The sequence below is a fragment of the Hyla sarda genome, chromosome 5 (genome assembly GCF_029499605.1).
Source record: "Hyla sarda isolate aHylSar1 chromosome 5, aHylSar1.hap1, whole genome shotgun sequence".
Classification (NCBI taxonomy): domain Eukaryota; kingdom Metazoa; phylum Chordata; class Amphibia; order Anura; family Hylidae; genus Hyla; species Hyla sarda.
Window position 1 is genome coordinate 232,186,525 of NC_079193.1, and position 13,171 is coordinate 232,199,695.

Consider the following 13,171-nt stretch of genomic DNA (forward strand, 5'->3'; position numbering starts at 1 on the left):
TATACTGCAGTGATGTGTGCGAGTATACTGTGTATGTGTAGGGGTCCAGCGTTGGCGGATCCACAGCGTAAAATATGGTATGGATCCGCCCATCTGAACGTACCCTAAGGACAACCCCGCTAGTCCTAAGACAGCAAACAGTTTATGGCGCGGGCCTTATACGGCAACCGGTTAAGCTTTAGATCGAGGACTCTGTAGCAGATTTTGTATAGTAGCAGACATTAGAGCTGGCTGGTCTGCTGCATACAGGACACCAATGGACCTGATGGACCAGATTGACTTTGAGGGGTTTTCTGTTATGGTGCTGTATTTTTTGTGTTGCATTTTGGAAGAATTCTGTGATGGAGGCCCTTATGCAGATGTGAACCTACACATTTTTTAACCAATGTATGTTACAAATATACATATTGTATTACACTTTAATGGAACCTAATGGGCGCTGAACTTTTAACCCTTTCCCCCCCTAGGACGTATGCATACCTCCAAGTTGCTAGCTAGTTAGCACAAGTGGACGTATGCATACGTCCTAGCGATCTCCTTCACATTGCAATGCGCTGCAGGAGATCACCAGCGGGACCCGGCTGTCAATCACAGCCAGGTACTTGTCAGCGTGATCCTGGTCTCGGCAGCTGCAGCATCAGCAGTATTAACCCCATAGATGCCGTGATCAGTCCCGATCATGGAATCTATAGGGTTGACAGGGGGAGGGGGCTCCCCCTGTCCACCAACGGTGATCCTGCCATGTGATGGTGGGATCCCGTTGGTTGCCATGGCAGCAGGAGGCCGGCTGATGGCCTCCTGTCTGCCTAGTATGGCAGCCTGTGAGATCCAGCCATAGGCTGGATTGCACAAGCTGTTAGTCAGTGTAGTACTGACTGTTATATTGTGATACAGCACAGATGTACTGCAGCATAGTATAACCTGTAAAAAGGGTAAAGTAAAAAAATAAAAGGTTTTCAAATAAATTAATAAAGTGTAAAATAAAATTTAAAAAATTTAAAAAATGCCCATTTCCCAATAAAACAATGGTATTGGACAAAAAATTAAAAAGTTATGGCTGTCAGAACATGACAACACAAAAAAAGGGGAAAAAAGGATTTTGTTGAGAAAAGGAAAAAGAACATAAAAAGCTATATAAATTGTCATAATTCTACAGACCCACAGAATAAAAATAAAAAAATCTTACCATACAGTGAATGCCATAAAAATGTAAAATAAAAACACCAGAAATTTTCCAATTCTTCACATTATTGCACATTGAACATTGCAGCAATCCCATTGAAATCAATGGGACTCTGGTGCTGCGGAATGTCTGTGGGAATATTTATGTAGAATTCTGCCGTGTGAACATAGCCTAAGAGGATCTTCAGAGAAGAATGGCAGAACATCCTTAAAACAGGTGTGCAAACCTTGTGACATCATATGCAGGTACTCCGCCCCTAGATATCTTATTCCCTATCCAAAGGATGCGGCACCCCAGACATCCATTACATGGAGTGAACTTAGCTCCATGCTGGATGACTGGCGATGCGGGGCGGAGGCTTGTGACATCCGGGTCACGCTCATGCCCCCTCAATGCAAGTCTATGGGAGGGGCCGTCACGCCCCCTCCCGTAAACTTGCTTTGAAGGGGCAAGGCCGTGACATCACGAGCGGGGATGTGACCGTGACGTCACGAGCCTCCGGCGCTACACCTGACACTCTAAACGAATGCTGGGTGCAGCAGGGAGATTGCAGGGATAGGGGATAAGAAGTCTAGGTGTGGAGTACCCCTTTAACTAAGTACTGAGTAAAGGGTCTGATATTTTAGTTTTTAGTTTCAATAACATAGCAAAGATTTCTCATATTCTTCTTTCCCATTGTCATTATGATGTATTGAGTGCAGATTGATGAGCAAAACTTGAATTTTTTTTAAATTTATTTTAGCCTGCAACATAAAAAATGTGACAAAAGTTAAAGGGGTACTCCGGTGCTTACACATCTTATCCCCTATCCAAAGGATAGGGGATAAGATGCCTGATCGCGGGAGTCCCGCAGCTGGGGACGCACGTGATCATGCACGCGGCACCCCGTTTGTAATCAGTCCCCGGAGCGTGTTCGCTCCGCATCTGATTACCGGCGACCGCAGGGCCGGCGGCGTGTGACGTCACCCCCGCCCCCCTGTGATGTCACGCTCTGCCCCTCAATGCAAGCCTACGGGGGCTATCACGCCTCCTCTCGTAAGCTTGCATTGAGGGGCGGAGCGGGACGTCACACGGGGGCGGAGGCGTGACGTCACATGCCGCCGGCTGTGCAGTCGACCGTAATCAGACCTGGAACGAACACGCTCCGGGGACTGATTACAAACGGGGCGCCCCGTGCATGATCCCGGGCGTCCCCAGCTGCGGGACTCCCGCAATCAGGCATCTTATCCCCCATCCTTTGGATAGGGGATAAGATGTGTAAGCACCGGAGTACCCCTTTAAAGAGTCTAAAAACGTTCTGAATGCCCTGTAAACATATTTTATTATTTACTTACCTATTTATTTATTTATTAATTGATTAATATTATTATTTATTGGTTATTGTTGTACATATTGTAAGGGGTTGAGATACATTTTAAAACACAAATGCGAGCACAATAAACATGGGACAGTGTAAATGACAGTCCAGTATAGAGGGAGAGATCGGTCAAAATGTTCTCTAATATTAACACTTTCTTTGTATTAAATACTTCCAGGAATTAAATGAACAAATGTATAAAGTAACCCATTCAGCTACAAAACAGCTTATCATCTAAATTCCAGTTATGGGCCATAGTCAGCATTGTATGACACTTCATCTATTTGCACTGTTTTATATTTGGTATTGGAAGGAAATGTTTCTAAGTTCATTTGGCCTTTACGACCTTTAGTTCAATTAAATATTAAGCTTTTAACTCCATTATTTGGATTATGTAACTTAATGCTGGGCCGTATCAGGACACATCCTCATTTCACACCAACTACACTACAGTTACCTACGGTATATCATACAAGACAAGAACCCTTCCTCATCTTTTGTGATCTTACATCAGTATTATGGTTTACGTTTTTCCCTTCGGCAGTGAGGGAGTAATGCTAAAAGATAGAAAGGCAAGACACAAAACTGCTTTATTGCGCCCCCTATAGGTATGCCTGCTGAAGGAATCCTTGGAATTGTCAAGCTGCTACAAAGAATGATGATATTAGTAACAGAATTATTTTGTGACACAATAATAGCTCAAATGTTTTTCTATGCATCCAGCATATAGTCATATTTAATAGGATGCTAAAGTACACAAAGCTAGGGAACAGAAGATGGACATCAGCAATGACATCAGTGCTCTGCAGCTCCAGCCAATAGCTACAGAGCACCGACCCCATGGGTCTGGCAATGACGACTGTTAATGCTATGTCATTAAAGTGCAAGAGTGGCTGTTTGTGCTGGCAGCCATGGCACATTAGAATGTAGGGGTTTGGGGTATACTGATTGAACCATATGTGGCCATATTGGAGTTCTTTAGGAGATTGGTAAAGCTGAGGGGCACACATACTGCGTGCCACCCAGCTTTCCCAGTCTCCTGAAGCCCCATCAGTGATAGACTGCAAATTCCTTCAGCACTGCTTATTTACAGTGCGTTCACACGCTGTCTGTTTTTGCGGGTTTTCCGCAGCGTATTTGAAAGGGGCGGGCTCTTCTGGGCTGTCCATAGCAGATTGTCCGCGGCGGAATTTACGCCGCAAGCCCCATTGAAGTCAGTAGGGACTGCGGCGGAAAACCCGCAAAAATAGAGAGCGTGTGAACGCACCCTTAAACAGTGCTGCCATGCATTCTTCCTGTTCCTGCACTGATATCTTTTATCCTCCCCTCACTCTTTTCTCAGCCTGCAATAAATGTCCTCTCCCCCGCCCACCCTGTTCCCCTTCCTTCTCCCCTTCCTGCTCCCCTTCCTGCTCACATACTATTCTCTGAACCTGCCTGCAAGACAGTTAAATCATACTTTACCATGATGTTGCTCTAGCTTCAGGATGTTTAAACCTCCCAGGCAATCTTTGCAGCTTGAGAGTAACATGATGAAAATGTACTGGAAGTCCCATATACAGTGATCCCTCAACTTACAATGGCCTCAACATACAATAGTTTCAACATACAATGGGCTTTTCTGGACCATTGTAAGTTGAAACCAGATTCAACATACAATGTACAGACAGTACAGATCTGTGAAACATGTCAATGGCCGGAAGAACTGACCAATCAGAATGGGCATTTTACTGGTAAAACCTCTGTATTACTGAAGCGTATGCACTGACTGATATCTGGTAGCGCCCCCTACAGTACAGGGAGGTATTACATGTTCTGTACTCTTTACCTGTACCAGGGTTACCTGCTCCTTTGGACTCCAGGTGAGGGTGTTTCCATGTTACTTTTTTAGGACATTGCGTGTACTGTACAGGACCCTGAAGAAGATCCTGTCCTCAACATAGACCAATGTTTGCCAAGCAGGGTGTCCCCAGCTGTTGCAAAACTACAACTCCCAGCATGCCCGGACAGCCTTTGGCTGTCCGGGCATGCTGGGAGTTGTAGTTTTGCAACAGCTGGAGGCTCCCTGCTTGGGAAACACTGACATAGACAGTGATTACAGCTCCCAGCAGCTCTTTCTTACTTTTATATGTAAGGACTTGCTTTATCTATATTAGTTATCTACGTATTTTTCATTTTGGTGCCTTTAGAACCAATTGCCAGGTTTCCATAGAGTTCTGGTCTCAACATACAATGGTTTCAACATACAATGGTTGTCCCGGAACCAATTAATATTGTAACTTGAGGGACCACTGTACTTGCATGGAAATTCTTGTACATCTCCTGATCACGTTACTTTAGGGCTGAAGAGATTGTCTGTATCAGAACAACTTTGCTATATTTTTATTTGACCTAAAAAAAAAACAAAAAAAAAACATATGAACCAAGTTTAATCAAAATATCTCCAGCCGTTTGGAATTTATGCTGTAGCATGCATATACACATATATACACACATATGTTGAGATATACATATATATTAGAGATGAGCGAACTTACAGTAAATTCGATTTGTCACGAACTTCTCGGCTCGGCGGTTGCTGCCTTTTCCTGCATAAATTAGTAAAACTTTCAGGTGCTCCCGTGGGCTGGAAAAGGTGGATACAGTCCTAGGAGACTCTTTCTTAGGACTGTATCCACCTTTTCCAGCCCACCGGAGCACTGGAAAGCTGAACTAATTTATGCAGGAAAAGTCGGCAACCGCCGAGCTGAGAAGTTTGTGACGAATCGAATTTACTGTAAGTTCGCTCATCTCTAATATATATATATATATATATATATATATATATATACAGTATATATATGTGTGTGTATTAAAAAAAAAAGTAAGCATCGGACACCATGCGTCTCTGCCCCTTTAAAGCATGATTAATTTGTAGGAAGAAATCACAGACAATTTGTGAGGCCAAATAGTGAAATAGTGCTGACATGTATTCTGCCAAAGTCAAAGATGGGATGATTTGGGAAACACAGTGAGAAAGGCACAGTATTTGCAGAAACGTCGCAATCTGCAGGCCATTTGCATAGCTTAACAAATATGCATGTGGTAAACATCTAATTTCACCAACTTTTCTTTGGAGAACCCCTTTAACCATTTGTTTACATGTGTCGGATTTGCGTATTGCAAATCTTACATGTTTTTTTTGTTTTGAAATCTGCAGCAGAAATATAAGGCTCAGCCTAGATTCAGACTACACTATCTCTGCCCAGAATATAGATTTTGTCTGCCGCGGGTGCCACCATATTCCATTGACCCATCGACAGCAATGCAGTTCATACCGAATGCCGCCCAAAGAATGAACCCACTCACACCCATGTTTTCTTCATGCATCAGAGTTTCCAAGAGGAATTCCGCGTGGAAATTACTTAGTGTGAACATACTCTTATAATCTGATTTCTACCACTGAGGTGCCACAGGTGCTAGGCCATGTTCACACATTGGAATTTCCATGCGGAATTCCACATTGGAATTCTGCATGGAGATTCTCTTGCAGCAGAGTCCCATTGAATTCAATGGGATTCTGCTGTGATGCAGAATTTCCAAGGGGAATTCCGCTTGGAAATTACTTAGTGTGAACATACTCTTATAATCTGATTTCTACCACTGAGGTGCCACAGGTGCTAGGCCATGTTCACACATTGGAATTTCCATGCGGAATTCCACATTGGAATTCTGCATGGAGATTCTCTTGCAGCAGAGTCCCATTGAATTCAATGGGATTCTGCTGTGATGCAGAATTTCCAAGGGGAATTCCGCTTGGAAATTACTTAGTGTGAACATACTCTTATAATCTGATTTCGGCCATGTTCACACATTGGAATTTCCATGCGGAATTCCACATTGGAATTCTGCATGGAGATTCTCTTGCAGCAGAGTCCCGTTGAATTCAATGGGATTCAGCTGCGATGCGCACATAGCTGAATTTCCATGTCTGTAACCTGTTCATTCTTTCTGCAGACTCTGCACATAATGCATAACCGTCTATGAGATGGTGCATTCCTGTGCGGTCTGTGCGGACATCCTGAAGTGTGAACATAGCCTAAAGCAGATCCACACAATGAGTAGCCCCATTTTCAGTCAATAGGACAAGTCTGTTCCGTCTCTTTATTAAATAAAAAGCATGCATAAATGAAATCTGTGCGGAAATCGGTGTCCAATCCAACACATATAAAGCGGGGCTTATTGCATTTTATTGTTGGTTATTTCTTTTTACACACATGGACACTATTTTCTGTTCATTAACATGCGGTCTGTGCTAAGTTTGTGAGGCTGAGCAGCAGGGGACTGAGAAATTCATGAAGTGTGTGTAAGCGTTGCCAGGGCATTTGTTTGCAGTAAGTCATGTGCGCCAGCCACATAATAACGGTAACCATCCTTGCATTTACAGTCCTGCAAGATACAAGTACTGGTTCTAATGCCATCATGTAGAGACTGTATTATAGAACAGTCCAGAGAATAACTTGTTATATGGAAATGATGGAGCATACCATTGCAAATTGACATTCTTAGATACTGTTGCCTAGTTATTCCTGTACGTGGTTACTTGATCCTTTCAGGTCATAAGTACTCCTCTCCTACAAGGTATTGATTTAGGCATTTCTGAGAACTGCATAATCAGCAGTAAGGTGAAGCTGTTCTCTTAAAGGGGAACTCTGTGGAAAAAAATATGTTTTCAAATCAACTGGTGCAAGAAAGTTAAACAGATTTGTAAATCACCTATAAAAAAAATCTTAACCCTTCTAGTATTTATTAGCTGCTGTATACTACAGATATACAACAGAGAAATTTGTGTTCTTTTCTGTCTGACAACAGTGCTCTCTACTGACACCTCTGTCCATGTCAGGAACTGTCTAAAGCAGGAGAGGTTTTCCATGGGGATATGATTCTAATCTGGACCGTTCCTGACATGGACAGAGGTGTCAGCAGAGAGCACTGTTGTCAGACAGAAAAGAAATTCACAAATGCCTCTGGTTTATACAACAGCTAATAAGTACTGGAAGGATTAAGATTTTTTTAATAGAAGTAATTTACAAATCTGTTTAACTTTCAGGCACCAGTTGATTTGAAAAAAAAATGTTTTCTACTTGTTTCCACCGGAGTTCCCCTTTAAAGGGAATGTGTTCCCTAGATTTTTTTTTACTGCTTAGAGCCAGACACTAAAACATGTTCTCTTTCCCTAACCTGTTTCTATATTCTGATTGTAGCTTGTATGCTAAATTATTTTTAATACGTTATTATGGGAACAGCCATCTTGCTTAAATGATAGCATTTATTATATGCTTCATGAACATGGTAACAGTAAACATCTTCAGACCCTATTCTTTGTATAGGAAAGGTTTGTATGCATGCTCTGTGACCTGGGCAGAGGTAAGGAAAATTAGCTGCAGAAAATCTGCAGCAAAATATACACATGTGAATAAATAAAATTGCATCAAAACAGCACATATTCTAACCAAATGGTAATAGCATTACCCATGTCCCTGTGCGTTAAGAAGGGAAAGTCCCAGAAAAGATGCAGAATATGTTATAAATTGTGGGTAAGGAAGGATAGCCTTTTTCAGGGTGACACTTGTCCTGATAAACCAAACCTCTACATAAAAGATGGCTTCAAATTGTGGCTCTTCCCCTGATGAAGCTGGTCATGGCAAAACTTATGTTTGAGCTCCTGTGTATCTATGCTGGTATTGTGCATGACATTTACCAGATAGGCTTTCACACATTATTATTTATGCATTACTATTCTATTTCTCACTGTGTATTTTTAGGATGTATACCTAGTTATAGCAATCTATTTGTTTTTTAAGGGGGGTTTGCCTCCTAGGACACTGCTCCTATGGCTGTAGCTAATTGTGCCATTTTGCATGTTCAAGTTTTATTGATGTATTAAAGGGGTACTCCAGTGGAAAACTTTTTTTTTTTTTTAAATCAACTGGTGCCAAAAAGTTAAACAGATTTGTAAATTACTTTTACCAAAAAATCTTAATCCTTCCGGTACTTATTAGCGGCTGTATACTACAGTGGAAATTCTTTTCTTTTAAGATTTATTTTCTGTCACAAACACAGTGCTCTCTGCTGACACCTCTTTCCATGTCAGGAACTTTCCAGAGCAGGAGAAAATCTCCATAGGAAACATATTCTGCTCTAGTCAGTTCCTAAAATGGACAGAGGTGTCAGCAGGGAGCACAGTGGTTGTGACAGAAAAGAAATCCTAAAAGAAAAGAATTTCCTCTGTAGTATACAGCAGCTAATAAGAACTGGAAGGATTAAGAATTTTTAATACAAGTAATTTACAAATCTGTTTAACTTTCTTGCACCAGTTGATTTAAAAAAAGTTTTCCACCGGAGTACCATTTTAACCCCTTAAGGACATCAATTTTTTTTGCACTTTTTTTTTTGCTATTTTATCCTCCTCGCATTCTATTAGCCATAATGCTTTAAAGGGGTACTCCGGTGGAAAAATGCTTTATTAAATCAACTGGTGCCAGAAAGTTAAACAGATTTGTAAATTGCTTGTATAAAAAATTATTTTCTTTTTGAATTTATTTTTTGTCTTGTCCACAGTGCTCTCTGCTAACACCTCTGTCCGTGTCAGGAACTGGGGATTTTCTCCTGCTCTGGACGGGTATCAGGTGTCAGCAGAGAGCACTGTGGACAAGACAAAAAAGAAATTTAAAAAGAAGAGAACTTCCTCTGTAGCATACAGCTGCTAAAAAGTGCTGGAAAGATTTTTTATTTGAGTAATTTACAAATCTTTTTAACTTTCTGGCACCAGATGATTAAAAAAAAAAATTTTTCAACTGGAGAACCCCTTAAAATTTTTCCCCTACAGACCCATATGAGGGCTTGTTTTGTGTGCCACCAATTGTACTTTGTAATAACATCAATCATTTTACCACTTTTGCAATTTTTCGGCCTTCCGTTTCTACACAGTGCATTTCTCAGCAAAAATGACATGTTATCTTTATTTTGTAGGTACATACAATTAAAATGATACCCAATTCATATATGTTTGGTTTTATTTTACTACTTTTAAAAAGTTATAGCTATTTGTATGGAAATTAGTATGCATAAAATTGTACTTTTGCTGACCCCTATATTTTTTTTATTTATTTCCCCATATACCTGTATTGTTGCACCTTGATCTGTAACTTTTATTGGCACAATTTTTGTTTTGGTGGGAATTTTTAATCGCTTTTTATAAATAAAAAAAATTGTGGTATACGAGGTGATCAAAAATATGCAATTCTAGAATTTGGTATTTTTTTAAGTTTATGCCATTGACCGTTTGGTTTAATTTTGCAATATATTTTAATAGTTCAGAAAATGTACGCATGCACAGGGGAAGGCAATATGGACATAAATGCATAGAAAGGCATGGAGGAGATTTATCATTCAGCCTGAAACCCTAGTTGTCTGTTTTTCCAACCAATCACAGCTCAACTTTCACTTTACAGGAGCTCGTTAAGGTATAATTGTTGAGCTGTGATTGGTTGTTATGGCAAAAACCAGACAATTAGTGTTTGAGGCTGATGGATAAATCAGGGACATAATGTTAATGGTGTCTGGGACATGCTTGGCATTTGGTATCAAAGTTCCTCAGTTCTCACCTGCAGAAAACAAGATTACACCTGTAAGAATAATCAGCCAATGAGAAAGCTCAGACATGACATGTGGCTAGGAGGAAACTTGAATTACATTTATATATACAGTCATGGCCATAAATGTTGGCACCCCTGAAATATTTCAAGAAAATGAAGTATTTCTCACAGAAAAGGATTGCAGTAACACATGTTTTGCTATACACATGTTTATTCCCTTTGTCTGTATTGGAACTAAACCACAAAAGGGAGGAAAAAAGCAAATTGGACATTTGGTTGCAAATGTCGCTTCCTATAACCATCAATAAGCTTCTTACACCTCTCAGCCGGAATGTTGGACCGCTCTTCCTTTGCAAACTGCTCCAGGTCTCTCTTATTGGAAGGTGCCATTTCCCAACAGCAATTTTAAGATCTCTCCACAGTTGTTCAATGGGATTTAGATCTGGACTCATTGCTGGTCACTTCAGAACTCTCCAGCGCTTTGTTGCCATCCATTTCTGGGTGCTTTTTGACGTATGTTTGGGGTCATTGTCCTGCTGGAAGACCCAAAATCTCGGACGCAAACCCAGCTTTCTGACACTGGTCCGTTGGTAATCCTCAGATTTCATGATGCCTTGCACACATTCAAGGCACCCAGTGCCAGAGGCAGCAAAACAACCCCAAAACATCATTAAACCTCCACCACATTTCACTGTAGGTACTGTGTTCCTTTCTTTGTAGGGCTCATTCCTTTTTCGGAAAACACTAGAATGATGTGCTTTACAAAAAAGCTCTATCTTGGTCTCACCTGTCCACAAGACGTTTTCCCAGAAGGATTTTGACTTACTCAAGATCATTTTGGCAAAATGTAGTCTTGCTTTTTATGTCTCTGTGTCAGCAGTGGGGTCCTCCTGGGTCTCCTGCCATAGCGTTTCATTTCATTTAAATGTTGACGCTGACACTGATGCTCCCTGAGCCTGCAGGACAGCTTGAATATTTTTGGAACTTGTTTGGGGCTGCTTATCCACCATCCGGACTATCCTGCGTTGACAGCTTTTATCAATTTTTCTCTTCCGTCCACACCCAGGGAGATTAGCTACAGTGCCATGGGTTGCAAACTTCTTGATAATGTTGCGCACTGTGGACAAAGGCAAATCTAGATCTCTGGAGATGGACTTGTAACCTTGAGATTGTTGATATTTTTCCACAATTTTGGATCTCAAGTCCTCAGACAGTTCTCCCCTCCTCTTTTATGTTGTCCATGCTTAGTGTGGCACACACAGACACACAATGTAAAGACTAAGTGAACTTCTCTCCTTTTTATCTGCTTTCAGGTGTGATTTTTATATTGCCCACACCTGTTACTTGCCCCAGGTGAGTTTAAAAAAGCATCACATGCATAAACAATCTTATTTTTCCACAATTTTGAAAGGGTGCCGATAATTTTGTCCAGCCCATTTTTGGAGTTTGGTGTGACATTATGTCCAATTTGCTTTTTTTCCTCCCCTTTTTTGGTTTAGTTCCAATACACACAAAGGGAATACACATGTTTATAGCAAAATATGTGTTACTGCAATCCTTTTCTGTGAGAAATACTTCATTTTCTTGAAAAATTTCAGGGCTGCCAACATTTACGGCCGTGACTGTGTATATATATATATATATGCATTCTGCCAAATCTTTTACCTGTCTGACCCTCAAAAGCATTCGCTCCGGTCCCTATGGACACTGAATTTGGGCTCTAGAATAGAGAGGAGAAGGTAGAAATGGCTGGCCTTTGCCTTGAAATAGCAACAGCTGCATATAGTAGGGAAACTGGTATGGAACCAGTGGCCTTACATATTTACTACAATAGACACATGATGACACATGACCTTCCTGATTGGATCTGGATCCCCTGGTTTGCAGATCTGGCATGGGTCTAAACTAAGAAGATCCTTAGGCAGAAGATGTGAAAAGTTGTCACATCAAGGTCAGGTCAGGCACAGTTATTTTGCAACTGCACAAAAACCTACATGTTAAAGGGGTACGCCGTCTCTAGACATGTTATTCCCTATCCAAGGGATAGTCGATAAGATGTCTGACCGTGGGGGTCCCGTCGCTGGGGACCCCCGCAATCTCCCTGCTGCACCCGGCGTTCATTTAGAGCATCAGGTTCAGCGCCGGAGGCTCGTGACGTCATGGCCGCGCTCCGCTGGTGACATCCCAGCCACGCCCCCTCAATGCAAGTCCATAGGAGGGGGCGTGGCGGCCATCATGCCCCCTCCCATAGACTTGCATTGAGGGGTCATGGCCGTGACATCACAAGCAGGGCGTGGCCGTGACATCACGAGCCTCCGCTTTGCATCGCCATTCATCAGGCACGGAGCAAAGTTCACTCCGTGCAGCGGATGTCTGGGGTGCCGCAGCTGAGATCGCGGGGGTCCCCAGTGGTGGGACCCCCGCAATAAGACATCTTATCCCTATCCTTTGGATAAGAGATGAGATGTCTAGTGGCAGAGTACCACTTTAAGGTAGCAAGATGAGTCAAAAACTAGATAGAACGAATTGTCAAACACATTTACAATTCACATTAATCTAGAAATCTTATTGCTCAGGCAACGAGTTCTTAAGCGGCTTGGGGTGATAGGACTTTGGCTAAAAGAAGAGACACCTACCAAAGTTCAAAGCAGGCAGATAGCTTTGGGCAGGTTAGCATGACACATGATTTCTTGGCATTATGAATGTATACATAGGTAAGAAACACCCGATGCTCAGATGCTTCTCTAAAAAAGCATAACATGAAGCTGGTGGAACCCAGTGCCAAATATGTAACAGAGCAACTCAACTATAATGCCACACAGGGCCGGCCCTACCATGGGTCCCGGTGGGGCCCATGGTCCTAGGTGGCATTTTTCAGTGGCGGCACTTCGTTGCCCCTGACTTTTTATTTCTCCTGGAGAAAAAACATGTGCCCCTGCACTAACACCCTTCTCTGCTCTGACATCTGCCCACTGCCATCACTCACTGCAGCGT